Here is a 16,330-nt window from a genome sequence, read left to right on the forward strand (position 1 = left end):
AGGTGACCATTCCCTGCAGAGCATGGCATGGAGGGTGGCTGAGGACGGGCAGCTGGGGGACCTGGGAGGTTTCCCTGAGATGACACTGAGCAGGATGTGGGGCCAGCCAGGCCGGGGTGTGGAACGCGGAGGGAGTGCCAGACAAGGCTTTGTTCTTGAGAGGGTGGGATTGGGAGCACAGGGGGCATGGGCTGGGTCTCTTCTCTGCAGCCACAGGATGCCTCAGTGTGGGTGCGCCCACGACGGTGGGAGAGGTGGGCCTGAGACCGTGAGGGCCCCTGCCTCCCCTTCCCTCCGCTTTCTCATGTTTTCATTTTCATCCAAGTGCTCCATGGGCAGTAGGCACTAAAACCCGCCTGTCCTGGGAGACTTCCCTCCCGCCTCCTGGGCCCACTCTGTCCTTGACTCCCTCCTCGACACCTCCGCCGGGCCACTTCCCTTTATTCCTATCTCTTATTTCTATCTCTTTTCTTTCTGTGGTAATTTATTTCCTTCCTTCCTTCCTCTCTCTCTCTCTCTCTCTCTCTCTCTCTCTCTCTGAAACGGAGTTTTGTCACTTTTGTTGACAGACTGGAGTGCGATGGCGCTATCTCACCTCACTGCAACCTCTGCCTTCCGAGTTTAAGCGATTCTCCTGCCTCAGCCTCCTGAGTATCTGGGATTACAGGCACCTGCCACCAGGCCCGGCTAATTTATTTATTTATCTTTTAAAGTAGAGGCAGGGTTTCACCATGTTGGCCAGGCTGGTCTTGAACCCCTGACCTCAGGTGATCCACCTGCCTCGGCCTCCCAAAGTGCTGGGATTACAGGCCTGAGTCACCGCACACGGTCCCTTCTGTGGTAATTTCTGGATGATCTCTTTGAGTCATTAATGTTTAGTGTTGACCTTCATGTTTTACTTTCTAAACATTCTTTCGGGTCCTCTGGCCCTCCTTTTCCCCTACACACTCTTCTAGTTTTGCGGGTGACACATCTCATTCCTCTGAGGCTGACATGAAGGTCTTGTTTGAAGGTCTTCCTCTGCCACTGATCTCTGAACCATCTGTTTCTTTTCTGTTCATTTCCTGCCTCTGGTCCTGGAGGTTTCCTCGAATCTCTGCAAGCCTGAACGTTCTTGGGGTTCTAGGACTGTGGACCTCTCAGCCTCACTAGTCACTTTCCCAAGGGCCCCCCAAATGCCAGTGGGTAGAAGAACCTGCAGGTCCTCTGCGTGGGGGATGGTGTTAGATAAGATACATCTGGCTGGTAGTGTTCTGGAAGATAGGGGCAGGACTGGGAGACGTGAGGCATGCTGGGGGGTTCTGCAGGTCTTGGGCTGCCCCTGATGCAGCTGAGTGTGGAACTTCTCAGGTTCACACTCATGTGCATACACACACACACACACACACCCCTGCATGTACACCCATGAGCACAGAGCACGCTCACGCATGCACACATATGAACAAGGGCTTGGGCTGCCCCTGATGCAGCTGAGTGTGGAACTTCTCAGGTTCACACTCGTGCATACACACACACACACACACATACACACCTGCATGTACACCCATGAGCACAGAGCACGCTCACCCATGCACACATATGAACAAGGGCTTGGGCTGCCCCTGATGCAGCTGAGTGTGGAACTTCTCAGGTTCACACTCATGTGCATACACACACACACACACACACCTGCATGTACACCCATGAGCACAGAGCACACTCACCCATGCACACATATGAACAAGGGCATGTACACACACGGTGAAAAGAAAAGAGAGGGGAAAGACAGTCTAAGGATAAAATTGTTCGTGTACATTACAGTCAGACCTTTGATCCAGTCCTGCTTCCCACAGATAGGTCTTAGACTAGAGCCACAGTCTTAATAATCAATATTGACTTTTCTTTCAACGAATTAAAAATGAGCATTTAAATAATGCCATACTTTGCTTAAGCTTTAAATTACAAATCAGAGGAGTCGTCATAAAGGTGTGTTTGAATGTAATGTAAAGGTTGCATTAATTAAGGTCCCTTTTATCTGAGTTCACAGCAGCACACGGCGACGTCCAGTGACCCCTCTGCTGTGGCAGGTGGGTGTGATGTCACCACACGTGTCTCCCAGACCTTGAGATTGCAGCCGGAACACCTGCAGTTTGCCAAAAGCACAGAAACCCTGATCTTTAAAGAACGTGTTTTACATAGTTGTATGCATAACTTGGCCCTGCTATTGTTTCATAACGTTTATTTACTTTTCCCAAATGTAGTATGCATCTCCGTTCTGTGTTTTATTGTTTTAAAAATAAAAATGGCATATGTTTATATTGCATAAGATGATGTGTTGACAGAGACAGAGCGAAGTTGCTGCAGTCAAGCAAATGAACCTGTCCACCTCCCACGGTGGTCTTTTGTGTGTTTGTGTGGTGACAGCACCTGGTAAATTTCCAGGGTACAGCACAGATTTTTTTTTTTTTTTTTTTTTTTTTTTAGAGGGAGTCTCGCTCTGTCCCCCAGGCTAGGTGTGATCTCAGCTCACTGCAACCTCTGCATCCTAGGTTCAGGTGATTCTCCTGCCTCAGTAGCTAGAATTACACACGTGAGCCACTGTGCCTCAAACTCCTGACCTCAGGTGATCCACCTCCCTCGGCCTCCCAAAGTGTTGGGATTGCAGGTGTGAGCCACCCTGCCTGGCTAATTTTTCTTTTCAATTACAGCTCTTTCACTTTTATTATCTCAAGCAAAAATCTCCATTCTTTACCACGCGGCTAATGATAGAGTTTTAATACCACATTTGCTTCATCCTTCAACACACACAGGGCAGTCTCAGGGTAACAACACCAACACTCAGCCAATAGCATGATTGTAGGAAAGGGGTTATGACGCCTGCCTGCCTGCCTGCCTGCTTCCCTCCCTCCCTTCTCTCCCTCCTTACCTCCTTCCCTCCCTCCCTCCCTCCTTCCCTCCCTCCCTCCCTCCTCTCCCTCCCTCCCTCTCTCCTTCCCTCCCTCCCTCCTTCCCTCCCTCCCTTCCTCCCTCCCTCCTTCCCTCCCTCCCTCCCTCCCTCCTCTCCCTCCCTCTTTCCCTCCCTCCCTCTTCTCCCTCCTTCCCTCCCTCCCTCTCTCCTTCCCACCCTCCCTCCCTCCCTCCTTCCCTCCCTCCCTTCCTCCCTCCCTCCTTCCCTCCCTCCCTCCTCTCCCTCCCTCTTTCCCTCCCTCCCTCCCTCCTCTCCCTCCCTCCCTCCCTCCCTCCTCTCCCTCCCTCCCTCCCTCCTCTCCCTCCCTCCCTCCCTCCCTCCTCTCCCTCCCTCCCTCCCTCCCTCCTCTCCCTCTCTCCTTCCCCCTTTCCCTCCTTCCTTCCCTCCCTTTCTTCCCTCCTTCCCTCTCCTTCCCTCCCCTCCCCTACCCTCCCATCTGCTCTCTTCCCCTACCCTCCTCTCTTTTCTCTTTCTTTTTCTTTCTCTTCTTTCTTTTTTCCTTGTTCTTTTTGCCCTTAGTGTATTTTCCACTGGGAATTACTTTTAAATTCCTACATTTTAAAGTCAATTGGAATAGCTGCTCCCTGGCTGGTCAGGCCACCAAATGGATACACATTTGGTTCATTTGTCTTATTTTATTTTTGGTATTTAGAAATTGCTTTTTAAACTTAATTGTGATTTATAAGTGTGTGAAATATTTGCATGGTTCCTAAGTCAAATCTAGAAAACAGGGCATGTGCAGCAAGGAGTCGTGGCTTCCACCAGAGCCTCCAGCCCCTCCCTGCAGGTATTCTTGGACACACACTGTGGACTGTGCTCACACTGTTTCTTTTTTAAATATAAGTGGATAGGGAGGGATAGATTGACTGATGGTACACAGTGATAGATAGCGGGTGGGTAGATCGATAGGTAGCACACAGATGATGGATGTTAGAAGCATAAATAGATAGATGATAGATGGCTGGGAAGGAAGGTAATAAATAGGTAGACAGATGGATGGGTCCCTATTTCCTGTCTGTCCTGGAAAAATGGAAGATTTCCTCCACCTTACTCTGTTCAGTGGTCTGTGCAGTGGTTCCAGAGCCACATGTAGACACGGTCCTCCTCCCATTTGCACAATTCCGTGGTCATCTTTCCTGTGGATGAGTGATAATTCAACCATCGCCTGCTCATGGGGATTTGGGGTGCTTCTCGTCTTTTGCTTTTACAGACTATATAATATGCTCACAAAAGTGGGTCTCATTATGTAAATGCCTGCCCCTTGCTCTTTTTATTGAACATAATTGGACTTTATTATATTTGTTTTCAGTTTTTAAATGGCTGCGTATGTGATGTATATGATACCATCTCAATGGAAGTAACATTTGGATTTGTTATCCCTGCGTTTTCCTTCCCTGCTGTTTTGAAAAGGCAACCCTTTGCATGCTTTTTTGCCTCAGAGACCGCAGCTGCGGCTGCAAAGGTCCTCCCTCGAAGCCTGGGCTGACTGCAGCCAAGCCATTAGGAGCGAGCGGTTCTGTCACCGGTTGGGGCCATAACTGCAAGTTGTCCAGGTTCTTGGCATTTTGAACAAAGAATTGGACAAAACCCCCAGCAAAGCAAAGAAAGAATGAAGCAACGAAAGAACGAAAGCAGATATTTATAGAAAACCAAATCCCCCCCCACAGTATGGGAGCAGACCCGAGCTTCGTCTCTAGCGCCTGGATTCAGAATCTTCTTGGGTCTAGTACGCGCTAGAAGGTTCCATTGACCCCTTCATGCTCACCTCATGTAAATGAAGGTACAAAAAGCGCCAATCAGAGGCCACGGTGAAGTTACACAGTAACTTCCGTGCAAACCAAGGCTCAGCCCCCAGTCAGTCTTCTCCCATTCAGAGGCTGGAGTGAAGTTACGCAGCTGCCAGCAAGACTCCACCCACAATCAGTCTGATTTTTGGGGACAGCCAGTTTTCCATCAGCCTCACAGAAAAGGTGGGGGGTTTGCAAAAGGAGTAGCCTCTGGTCCTTCTGTTGCTTAGGGGTGGAAAGTCAGGGTGTTCCTTTCAATTTAGTTCTAGGTAGTCGGCGTGAAGCAGCCTAAGGTTTCCTGCCTCCAGACTCTATTCTCCTGCCTCCGTACCTGGAGAAATGCGTGTGTGTGGGGCTGTCCCTTTAGCACTGGAAACCACGAATGTGCATGGGGGTGGGGATAAACCAAGTGCTGTGTGTTTTACATGAAGGGGTGTTGCACAGCAGTTACAGGAAATGTCACAGAGCTATCTTGTGTCTTCATAGATACTGCCCCAAAGCAAAATTTAGTTAAAAATGAAAAAGTCAACAATATGACACAATGTTAATGGTTATTAGTTGTGGATGACAGGAATGTGGTTCTTAATGTTATAAAACAGCCACACAGCAATCAGAAGATTAAGGACTGCTGGCTTTTAAAAAAAATCTCTAAAATTAAAAAAAATCTAAAAACCAAACCAAACCAACCGACCCCCGCCCCTGAAAAAAAAAACAAAAAAAACAAAAAAAACAAAAAAAACAAAAAAAAAAAAACCCAGGAAGAAAAAAGACACAAAAAACAAAACAAAAACAAGCGAAATCCCTAAAATTTTCTTTGCAAAAACAAAGATAAAATCAATAATGGATTGGAAAGAAGAGGCTACGTGTGGGTGGAGAATGAGCTGCCCGGTGCAGGCACCGTGTTTCTGAAGAAAATCACAGAGTACATGGAACAGAAATGGATCAAGTCCTATTTCCTGAGTCCCTGGAGGGCAGGCCCTGTCCCTGGACGATGCTGCCTCTGTTTTCCTAAGGCTGGGTCCCTGGATTTCTGCTGAGCTTGGGCTGAGAGGCAGGCAGGGCAGGAGCCAGGCCAGGCGGTGTGCCTACAGCAGTGCCCGGAGCCAGGAGGCGGCCCTGAGTGTGTGTTGAGGGAATGAACCACGGCCGGCTGGGAGCTGGGACATCTGATTCCCAAACAGCGGTGGCCACAGTTCCCAACGCCGCCCACAGATGGCAGGAGGCGCCTCACGGAAAGGCTCCCTGGAGAATTTGGCAAAGCTGAGCCTGGAGTGTTTGCAAGCAGAATTCAAGGAGTGTTCTTGGCCAGACTGAGAGCTCCAAGAGAGAGGTCTTGGCTGGCGATGTCGGATCTGAAGCGAGACAGCAGAAGCCCCGCTGACGCACAGGACGCCCACCCTGGGCAGTGGCTGGGGAAGAGCCAGGCCTCGAACCCGCACCCCCGGGGCAGTTCCTCTGCCGGCGCTTCCTCCTGAGATCCTTGTCTCACAGCCTGGCCCGGCGTCCGACAGGGAGCGCCTGGGTCCTTGATTCTCTGCACTTTTGTCTGGGGACCTGTCCAGACAGGCTGGGTCCCGTCCTCGAATGTTCATGTCATCGACCGTGAACGGCAGCGTCAGGCTTCACTGCCCTGGCTTAGAAATGCTTTTTGAAAATGAAAGAAAATAAAACACAAAACAGTCTGAAAAAAAAAAAAAGGCCTACCAGTTTTGCAATAAAAAGACTAGCCTGGTGCTAGAAAACAGGATTACAATGAAATCGGAAACATTTAAGACCCTGAATTCATCAGGGTTCTCCAGAGAAACGGAACCGATGGGATCTGTGTGTGTGATTGTGTGTGTGATTGTGTGTGAGGACAGTGTGTGTGTATGAATGAGTGTAAGAATGAGTGTGTCTGTGTGTGCAAGTGTGTGATTGTTTGCATGTGTGTGACTATGTGTATAAGCATGAGTGTGTAAGAATGTGCGTGTAAATGTGTCTGTGTGCAAGTGTGTGATTGTGTGCATGTGTGACTGTGTATGTGACTGTGTCACCATGGGTGTGTGTGAGAATGAGTGTAAATGTGTCTGTGTGCGAGTGTGTGATTGTGTGTGTGACTGTTTATGTGACGTGAGTGTGAGCGTGACTATGTGACTGTGTGTGAGCATGAGTGTGTGTCTGTAAGAATGTGAGTGTATATGAGTGTGTCTGTGTGTGTGATTGTGTGCATGTGTGACTTTGTATGTGACTGTGAGTGTGCGAGTGTGAGCATGAGTGTGTGTGTCTGTGCCGAACTTGCTCATGGGATGGTGGTGGCTGAGTCCCACTGTCTATCTGCAGGGTAGTTCACAAGCTGGGGCCCCAGGTTGATTGTTCATGTTAGGTCTAAAGGCAAGAAAACGTCAATGTCTCAGTTCAACGGTCGTCAGGTAGGAGGGATTCTCTCCTACACGGGGATGATCAGCTTTGGGTTCTTTTTAGGCTTTCAGCTGCCTGGACAAGACCCACTCGCACTGGGGAGGACGATTTGCTTGACTCATCTATTGATTTATGTGTTAACTCAACCAAAAGCAGCCTCACAGAAACACCTGGAATAATGTCTCATCAGATACCCCACAGCTCAGTCAAAGGGACACAAAAATTCACCAGCACAGACCCCGACACGAGCTTATAGACCAGCTACAGTCAGTAGGCCCGGAATGAACGCAGAAAACCAGTGTCTCTTGTTTTTGGATAAAGATTCCTGTAACTGTGACAAAGATACTGATCTAGGTGGGTATATTAGTTTCTTGTGGCTGCCGCAGCAAAGTGACACAAAGCAGGTGGCTTAGAACCGCGCTAGAGGCCAGCAGTCCAAAACTGGTGGGTGTCAGCGGGGCACTGCTCCCTGACAGCTCCGGGGGAGGGTCCTTCCTGGCCTCTCTCAGCCTCAAGAAGACCCTTGCCCAAATGTCCAATGCCCCCTTGAGGAGTTGGTGAAACCTTCTAGCCATATGTGCAGCCATTGGAACTGCTGTCTCCCTCTGGGGAGCTCATCAGCCGAGCTGCACCCAGCGCTACCCATTGGCTGTAACTGGCCTTGGACTGGACTCTAGAATAGGTTTGGATCCCAAAGCGTAGCCCCTTCCTACGCCTGGGCTGTCATTTGGAGCTTAGGGGTCATGCAGGAACCCTCTCCCCAGAATGAACCTCTGAGAGAGGGTGGGTCAGCCATTCTTAGAGGGCACTTTAATAGCTCAGCCTTCTCTGGCATACTGAGTAAAAATAAGCCAAGGGCAAGGGCCACTTGCTGGCTCCTGGGATCACGCCATGGCTGGGCTCTCCCGCCCTGCTCTTTGAAGTCAATTCGGCTTTCAGGCGCCCTCCTGGAATTTGCATCCAGCTGCTACGAGAGCCCGTGGCCGTGTTTCTGAACCATTTGCTCGGCCTCTCCATCAGATATAAGATGGGTCCAGCCTCTGCCTTTCTCCTAAGACCACCGTTCACGGCCCAAGATCAGATCTGCATCTGATTACCCAGAGCAGGCAACTTTATGTGGCTTCACTACGAGCTCAAGGCCCATGCCCACCTTGGAAAGAAAAGTGGCTTTTCAGGATGCCCATGTGAGTGTGAGGAGAGAAGGGCTCTCCTCGCTCCACCTGCCCGGATTATTTTCAGGCTCTCAGGCATGCATCCTGCTCCTCCACTCCTTTCCCATGAAGAAACATGCAGGGCTAGACCCAGGTCAGGGACACTGGAGAGCCTCAGCCCAGAAAATGCCAATGCTTCTCGCAGCCACTGTCTCTCAAAATAATTCAGGCTGGTTTTCAGGGTTGTAGAGTTTGACTTTTCCTCAATACACTTTGTCACCATAAATATACTTGAAGTCTGTTAAGTATTAAGAAGAGATGTTCAGGGTTCACTCCTCCCACCCAGCACTGTAACATTCTTCAGGGTGGCACCTGGAGCTGGTCTTACGCCTCTTTCTTCTGTCTTCAGCACCATGGGACCAGGTGCCTCTTGCTTGTGTTGTGGTTTAAAAACCTCTGGGCATGAGCGGGGCACGGTGGCTCTCGCCTGTAATCCTAGCACTTTGGGAGGCTGAGGTGGATGGATCACCTGAGGTCAGGAGTTCAAGACCAGCCTGGCCATCATAGTGAAACCCCATCTTTAAAAACAAAAAGAAAACAAAACAAAACAAAAAAACCCTCAGGGCTATTTGATTCCATAGGCTCTGGGTGTTTGCTGATGCAAACAGCTGGCCTGTGGCACACTCTCGTCCCCTCTGTTGAGAGAGGCTGTCAGCAAGTGTAAAGAAATTTTCCAGGGTGTGTAATGGGTCTTCCAGAAGTGGGCGTTTTGGGAAGAAATTGGCCCATATTTTCAAGATTATTTGAAAGGTAAGGCTGGGCCGGGCGCAGTGGCTCACGCCTATAATCCCAGCACTTTGGGAGTCCGAGGTGGGTGGATCACGAGGTCAAGAGATCGAGACCATCTTGGTCAACACAGTGAAATCCCGTCTCTACTAAAACAACAACAAAACAACAACAAAAAAGAAAGGTAAGGCTGATTACAAAACAAAAAGACAGAGTGAGAAGAAGCAATGGACGAACATCTTAAGGATGTATTTACGAATCAACTTTATAGTTAATTGAATCCAGCATATCCCTATGATTACAGTTCTCAGGCTGGGTGCTGTGGCACCGGTGGGGGTGGGGGGGAGCACGGGCGACTCCTGCAGGTGCAGCAGGAGACTGTAATTTTGGAGGGAACCTGCAGCCTCTGAGAAACCACAGGAACTGCTAGCTCCAGGCAACTTATGCTTTCAATATTAGATTGCGTATCTTCTGATGATGCCCTATCTTTGCAAAGTTGGGCTCTTGGAAGTTGCTGTGACAAAAAGCAGTAAGTGAAAATCAGTGTAGAATAGGAAACTTCCAGGTTTGTGAAGTTGTATAGTGCCAAACGGGGGAAAGCATCCCATAAGTGTGTAACTGTTACTAAAAATGAGATTATCATTTTTTACAAAGCGACTAAGTTGTTAGGATATAACTTTTTAAAAAAAAGTTGAGATGAAATTCACATCACGTAAAACTAACCATCTAAAAATGTACAATTCAACTGGGCAGGGCGGTGTGCACCTGTAGCTACCTGGGAAGCTGAGGTGAGGAGGGTTGCTGGAGCCCGGGGGTTCAAGGCCAGCCTAGGCAACATAACAACTTCCCCATCTCTAAAGAAATGTAAAAGTATACATGTACAATTTGTTTCATGCAGTGCATTCACAGTGATGTGCAACCATCATCACCACCATCCAATTCTAAAATGCTGTCATTACCGGAAAGGAAACTCCAGTCCGTTAACTCCCCCTTCCCTCTGTCCCTCAGGTCCCGGAACCACCCGCCTACCTTCTGTCCCTGTGTATTTCCCTGTTCTGAATATTTGATCTAAATGTCCCATACAAATGTATACGTACCTATCATACAACAGAATATTTGATCTAAATGTACCATAGGAATGTATGCATACATATCATACAATAGCATATGATCTAAATGTACTCTGTGAATGCATACATACATATCATACAATAAAATATAATATAAATGGACCATATGAATGAATACATACATATCATACAATAGAATATTTGATACTGAATGTATCATACAACTGTATCATACATGTGAAGCTATTTAAGCTTCATCCATGCTACAGCATGTATCAGAACTTCCTTTGGGGATCCAGTGAATTTTCCCTGCATGAACAGATTTCATTTTGTTTATCCATTCATTCACAGATGGACATTTGGGTGGTTTCCACCTTTTGCTATTATGAATACTGCTGCTGTGAATGTACAAGTTTATGTGTGAATACCTGTTTTCAGTTCCATGGGGTAATTCTACATTTACCTTTTTGAGAAACTGCTAGACCATTTTTCCAACAATGTTTTTAAAACGGCTGAATCCTAACTACTGAATAAATGGCTGGATCCTAATGCCTGAATAAGTGGCTGGATCCTAACTGCTGATTAAATGAAACTGTTGTCCAGAGATGCCATAAAAAGATTACTGATGTACTAAGGGCGCGGTGTGCAAAGAAAGTCTGGGAACCTCTCATTCGGTGGCATTTGCTGTACTTCTCAGGATGCCCTGCCGGGGGGCACTCTGGAGGGACTCTAAGTTGGCTCACCCTTGAGTAACCAAAATATGTACTCAAGTACCATGCATTTTAGGGTGCGCGTCAGCAGAGAGGCAACCCCTAAACTCTTGAGTGGCTCCCAGGAGAGTGACAGCCAGTGGGAGGGGACCAGCGCTGTCTTAGATGGGTCACCCAGGAGTGCAGCTGAGAGACATGACGTGAAACTGGAAGCAGTAGGGCAAAGGGATGACACAGCCCCCGGGAAGAGGACGCAGCCATGCAGAGGGCCTGGGGAGGAGGGCGCTGGGTTAGAGAAGAAGGCAAGGAGGGTCCGTGTGACTGCAGCGGAGACAGCGGGGAAGCAGAGGCCGCCCAGAGAGGTGGGCAGGGGTGGGTCGTGGAGAGCCTCTGCGTGGTGGGGGAAGGGGCAGAGACTGCTCCACCCCACGAAGTGGAGGAGACAGGGCAGCGAGTGCACCGGCTTGTGAGCTTATAACAGAAGAAGGTAAGCAAGGCTGGGGCTGGGGGAAGACACCTGTGTCGGGCTGAGCGGGGCAGACCAGGCAGGCAGCAGTGGGAGAGGTGCAAGGAGAGAGATTTCCAGGCTCAGGACAGCGGGAGCCAGGGCCCTGCAGCACCTCGTTGAAGGAACTGGGAGGCGCCCAGTCAGGGGAGAGGCGCTGGAGGGCGGGGAGCTGCAGAGGCTGCAGGCCGCAGCTGGAGCCGCCAGGCTCTGTTCCACGCCCCCCCGAAAGCGAGGCCAGGGCTGAGTTTTCCAGACACCCCGCTGCAAGTGAAGAATGGGCCCAAGAGGGCCAGGGTTGACAGAGCAGTCACCGTCGGTGGTCGTGGGAGGACCGAAAAACCCAGCCCACAGCTAAGACAAGTGAGAGGCAAAGAAGCCTCAGGATAATAGAAAACCCAAAATAACAGAAAATGACAGAAAGCCCTGTCAGGGTGACAGGTCCAGGACGCTGCCAGGCAAACCCAGATGAGGGAGCAAAAGGGGGGTAATCGGGGGGTCCCCGAAATCCCCTCTTTTTCTAAAATACGTAATGATTATTTTACCCCTTAAAGAAAAGCCCACAAAATCAGGAACCCAAACTTCGCTGTGTGTGCCTTGTTCTCCCTCACAAGTCAGCTCCGCTCTCAAGTGCTTACCTTCTCTTTGCCTGTCTCGCTATTGTGGGAGGGGACCAGTGAATGGTCCCTGAATTCTTTCTCTAGGCTGTGTCAAGACACAGCAGCTGGGGCTAGGGTCTCATGGGTGTCTGGACCCTCCTGAGCCCCCTGGGGACAGGGTGACTGCCCTCATGACCAGATGAGAGTGACCATGACTGGGGTGCAGGCACTGGCACAGGGGACAGAGTCACAGCCACAGGGACTCAGCATGGACGAGCTGCCAGGCTTGGTGACCGGACTTGTGCCGATGTTTCTGGGCCCCAACGGAGGGTGAAATAACCAGGCTGGGGAACCATGTGTCTGAGTTGTTAAAAGTTCTGCATCAAGCTCACGAAGTGTTAAATGAAGTGAGTTCTGTCCTCCGAGTCTGACACATGCGTTGTCACACCTAGAACACAGCTGAGGAGTCTCAGCTCCTGCCCCAGAACAGCCCCCGTCTCTTTCTGCCTGCAGCTCCGTCCTAACCCGGGAGCGGCCTCACTGGCCCCTGTGTGGACATCTGGGCTTCCTGCCAAGCTCCGACCATGGCCCTTGCCCGCAGCTTGCTCTCCGCTACACTTGGGGGCTTGGGGTGCTCATGCTGGCCCTCGGGATAATGAACCTGCGCGGTCGCTGGAGGTGATGGAGGGACATTTGGGCTGGGAATTTCAGGGTCCCCAGAGCTTGCCTGATCTATGGGAGTGGGTGTCTCCTGGCCCCACTTACTCCAGGCACTGGGTAGACAAGAAGGGCCAAGCAGCTCCAGAGTGGAGCCTTTTAACATTCAGGGCCAGGCCAGGTTTGCCTCTCGTCCTGGTCAGGGTGGTCCTGGGACATAGGCCTGCATCGGATGTGCAGTGGGGACCATGAGCTACTCTGTCCCGGCTTTCAGGGTGGGGAGGGCTCCTTCACAGAGTCAGGAGAGCTGGGAAGGAGTTTGGGAGTGAAAAGCATTGGCTTATCTCAAATGGTGCAGGTGCCTTAGGGACATCCTAATGTGGGCACCACATTAAGTTTGAGGGTGTGAGGCTCAGAGGAGAGCTCTGGGCTGCAGAGAGAGGCTGGGCGACCTTTGTAGAATACACGGAAGCTGAGGCTGTGGGCTGGATGAGCCGCCTGGGTAAAGAGGGGAGGATCAGGGAAGCTCCAGATTGGGGTTTTAAGGAGCCCTAAATGTAAAGACAATGGAGTGGAGGATGAGGGTAGAAGGAGATGAGGACGTAGCATTGTTACAGTGAGAATTCACACCCATGTGCTCTCAGGCACTAGCCCTTGGCAGGTGAACAGCCCTCTACCTGCTGTGTTCCCGGCAGGGGATCAGTGATCCTTCGGGAAGACTCAGGAGCCACTGGGTCAAAGGAGGAGCCATCTCTGATAAGGAAGCGTTTGTGTAAATAGGAAGCATTTGCTTGAGTGAGAATCTCGGAGTTGGGCATCAGGTGGAGATGGGTCTCCCAGAGGTGTCTGAAGACCTTGAGAGTCAGGCCCTCAATGTCTCCCCTGGATCACGTTATCAGAATTAATGAAAGCAGCATCTCTGCAGTGAACAAGTTATGTTCTTTTAGAAAATAGCACAGCACGCAGGGAATTCTCAAAAACAACCCTGCAAGTCATGGCAGGAGTTGCTGTAGTAGGGGAGGGAGGAGTCTGTCAGGCAGGGAGGAGGCTGGGTACAGAGGCCTGGCAGGAGGGGACAGTGTTCCCAGGCGTCCTGCCTAGCTCAGCTCCGCTCTCCTGCCCCAAGGTCATGCCGGCAAGTGGACTCCAGAGACTTTGGCTTTATTCTGGGGTCTCTGAGAGCCAGGTCGGCCCTACGTCAGCCCCACCATCTCACTGAGCCACGCGCTTCCGAGGGCTGAGTTGCTCCAGACCCTCAGAAGGACGAAGATGAACATGACTCAGTTTAAAATCTCACTATTCATCCACGGCCTGGCAGGTGCCACACATGCATAATTATCATCTCCTTGGGTCCCCATGGACATCCTGAAGCAGCTACCTCTATCTCCCAGGTCAGGGGTGGGCAAATGTACCATGGTCACGTCCCGTTCTCGTGAGGCAGGCTGGCTGCAAGCCCGGAGACCTCTCTGTCCTGTCTTCTCCCTGGCCTGCAGCCTTCACTGTTCCCTACAGTAGGAAGTTAAAGGTGGCTTCCCGGTGCTTCCCAGACCAGGGACCTTGGTCTGGGTCAATGCTAAATGGCCCCCTGTGAAGAAGGGCACAGCTTGAGGAACGGAAGCTCAAGGAGTCACCTATTTAGATTCACTGTCAGGACGTCCAGTATCGGACTTTGGAATTCTTCTGAGAAAAGGAGCCAGGAGGAGGAGGGCGGGGAGTGGGTGAGTGGGGGCTTGCAAAGGTCGGCTGACAGCTCCCTTCCTCTCCTTCCCCTTCCCATCTCCAACCTCCCATCTCCTCTTGTCATCCTTCCCTTCCTTACCTGCACTCCCAGGCAGGCCAGCTCTGTGGAGCTTCCTGCCCCATCTCCTAAAAACCTTCAGGTCGGCACCCCTACTGTGCATCCGTGGCAGCGCCCAGCTTTCCGCCCAGGATCTGTGCTGATTGATCTCTTTGTAACCACACTGGGCATGTTGTTCATGCAGGAACTTCAGGGGTTAATTAATGTTGTCCCGTGAATCCTCAGGACAGCCACCTCCCAAGCCTGAGATGCAAATCTTGTCCTGTTATTCACTTCATCTTTTTCTTTAGATTGGTCCACTTTCCTTTGGACCTAAAATGTATTTAAAGCCAAACTTTAAATTAGTTTTGTGCTTGGAAATACTAATCTTACCAGCCTGGAACCAAGCAGTGGGTCTGGAACTCGAATTCACCACTCCTACAAAGGTGTTTGTTTTCCTTTCCCAGTTATCATATGAATGGGTAAAGCACCTCCAAGTCCTCAGGAACCACACCAGGCTGCTGCAGCCCAGCCTGTGATCTTTGTACCTGATCTGCCTCGCAGCTGGGAGCTGCGATTTGGTCTCCCTGGGCTCCGGTGCCTGCTCCCAGGCACCCAGTACTGAGCTAGCAGCAGACGCTCCATAAATATTTGTCGAATGAAGCACACAGATGATTAAATAAATGAAATTGGAGCGTTTTATTACATGAGTGGTGTGGGCTGTTAGCCAGCCCCAGCTGCGGAGCTGGGTGCTCTGGAGAGAAAGGCATCTTGCTAGTGCTGGGCCCGGAAACAGGGCGCATGACTCACTTTCCAGTCCATTCATTTTATTCCCACCAAAATAATGACTATGTTTACTTCCAAGTTATCTTCATAGATTCAAAACCCCAATTGTTTTTTAAAACATTAGTTTAAATGTAAGTTACATTTGTGATAAAAAGCTTCAAACAACTATTTGCCAAGGAAACCAATTTCAATTTCCAGAGTATGTGGGAAAGGAAGTGGCTCCCTGGTTCCCCCAGGAGGCTCCCCAGCAAGCATCACCACGTGGGGATGTGGGAGTTCCCTTGGAAGAGGGCCCGGTTGGGAGCGGGGAGTCAGTGGGGAGATGTAGCTCCCCACTACAGGCTGTGAAAGAAGGTCCCTGCCCGTGCGGAAGGGGGAGCCTGGAGACCCCCCAGGTCTGAGGCTTCCAATGGGCTGACTTGGGGCAGCCTCTCTCTTTCCAGGTGACTAGCACACAAACACCAGTTAAAGTCGTTAAAATGCCCTCTGCTTTAGCTCCGCCCTCCTGTCTTCATTAGTCATCTCCTGTGGCCAAAAATCAGCCTTCACTCATTGTGCAGTCTCAGGAATGAGTGAGCGTTTTCTGAGGCGTGGACGTGTGCGTGATCTGTGATACACTTCAGCCTCTAAACAAGTATCCTGCCAAGGCTGGGACTATTTTCCCCATAGGTAAAAAAACATCTTTCCTTTTCAAACCATCTGTCTGTTCTACCTGTGAGAAGAGGCTGTGATTTAGGAAAGGATGCAGGAATCCTGTATTTGAAATGGACCTTAGATTTGCTGTTGAGGCAATTTTTTAAAAAGTTACTTTCTAAGAGGAAACTCGTGTAAAAAAGCAAGGCATGAACCTGCAGGGAATGAGGCTGACGACTGAAAAAAGCCAGTTTCAAAGAATTAGGCGCTGTATGGCCCTGTATCGAAACACGACATTTCTGAAATAGAACGATTTTAGAAATAGAGGCAAGATGAGTGATGCCAGGGCTCGGGGCGCGGCTGTACAATCGCCTCAGGAGGGGCCAGGTGGGGGGTACAGGAAGCGACACAGGTGATTACATAGTGTAAAACTAACGCACGCAAAGGAAAACGAGCAACATAGAGCGAACCTGAACAAGATCGGTGACTGTATCAAAGTCGGTATCCTGCTGGTGAGATCGTACT

This window comes from Saimiri boliviensis, chromosome 18, assembly GCF_048565385.1.
Source record: "Saimiri boliviensis isolate mSaiBol1 chromosome 18, mSaiBol1.pri, whole genome shotgun sequence".
In the NCBI taxonomy this organism is placed as follows: Eukaryota; Metazoa; Chordata; class Mammalia; order Primates; family Cebidae; genus Saimiri; species Saimiri boliviensis.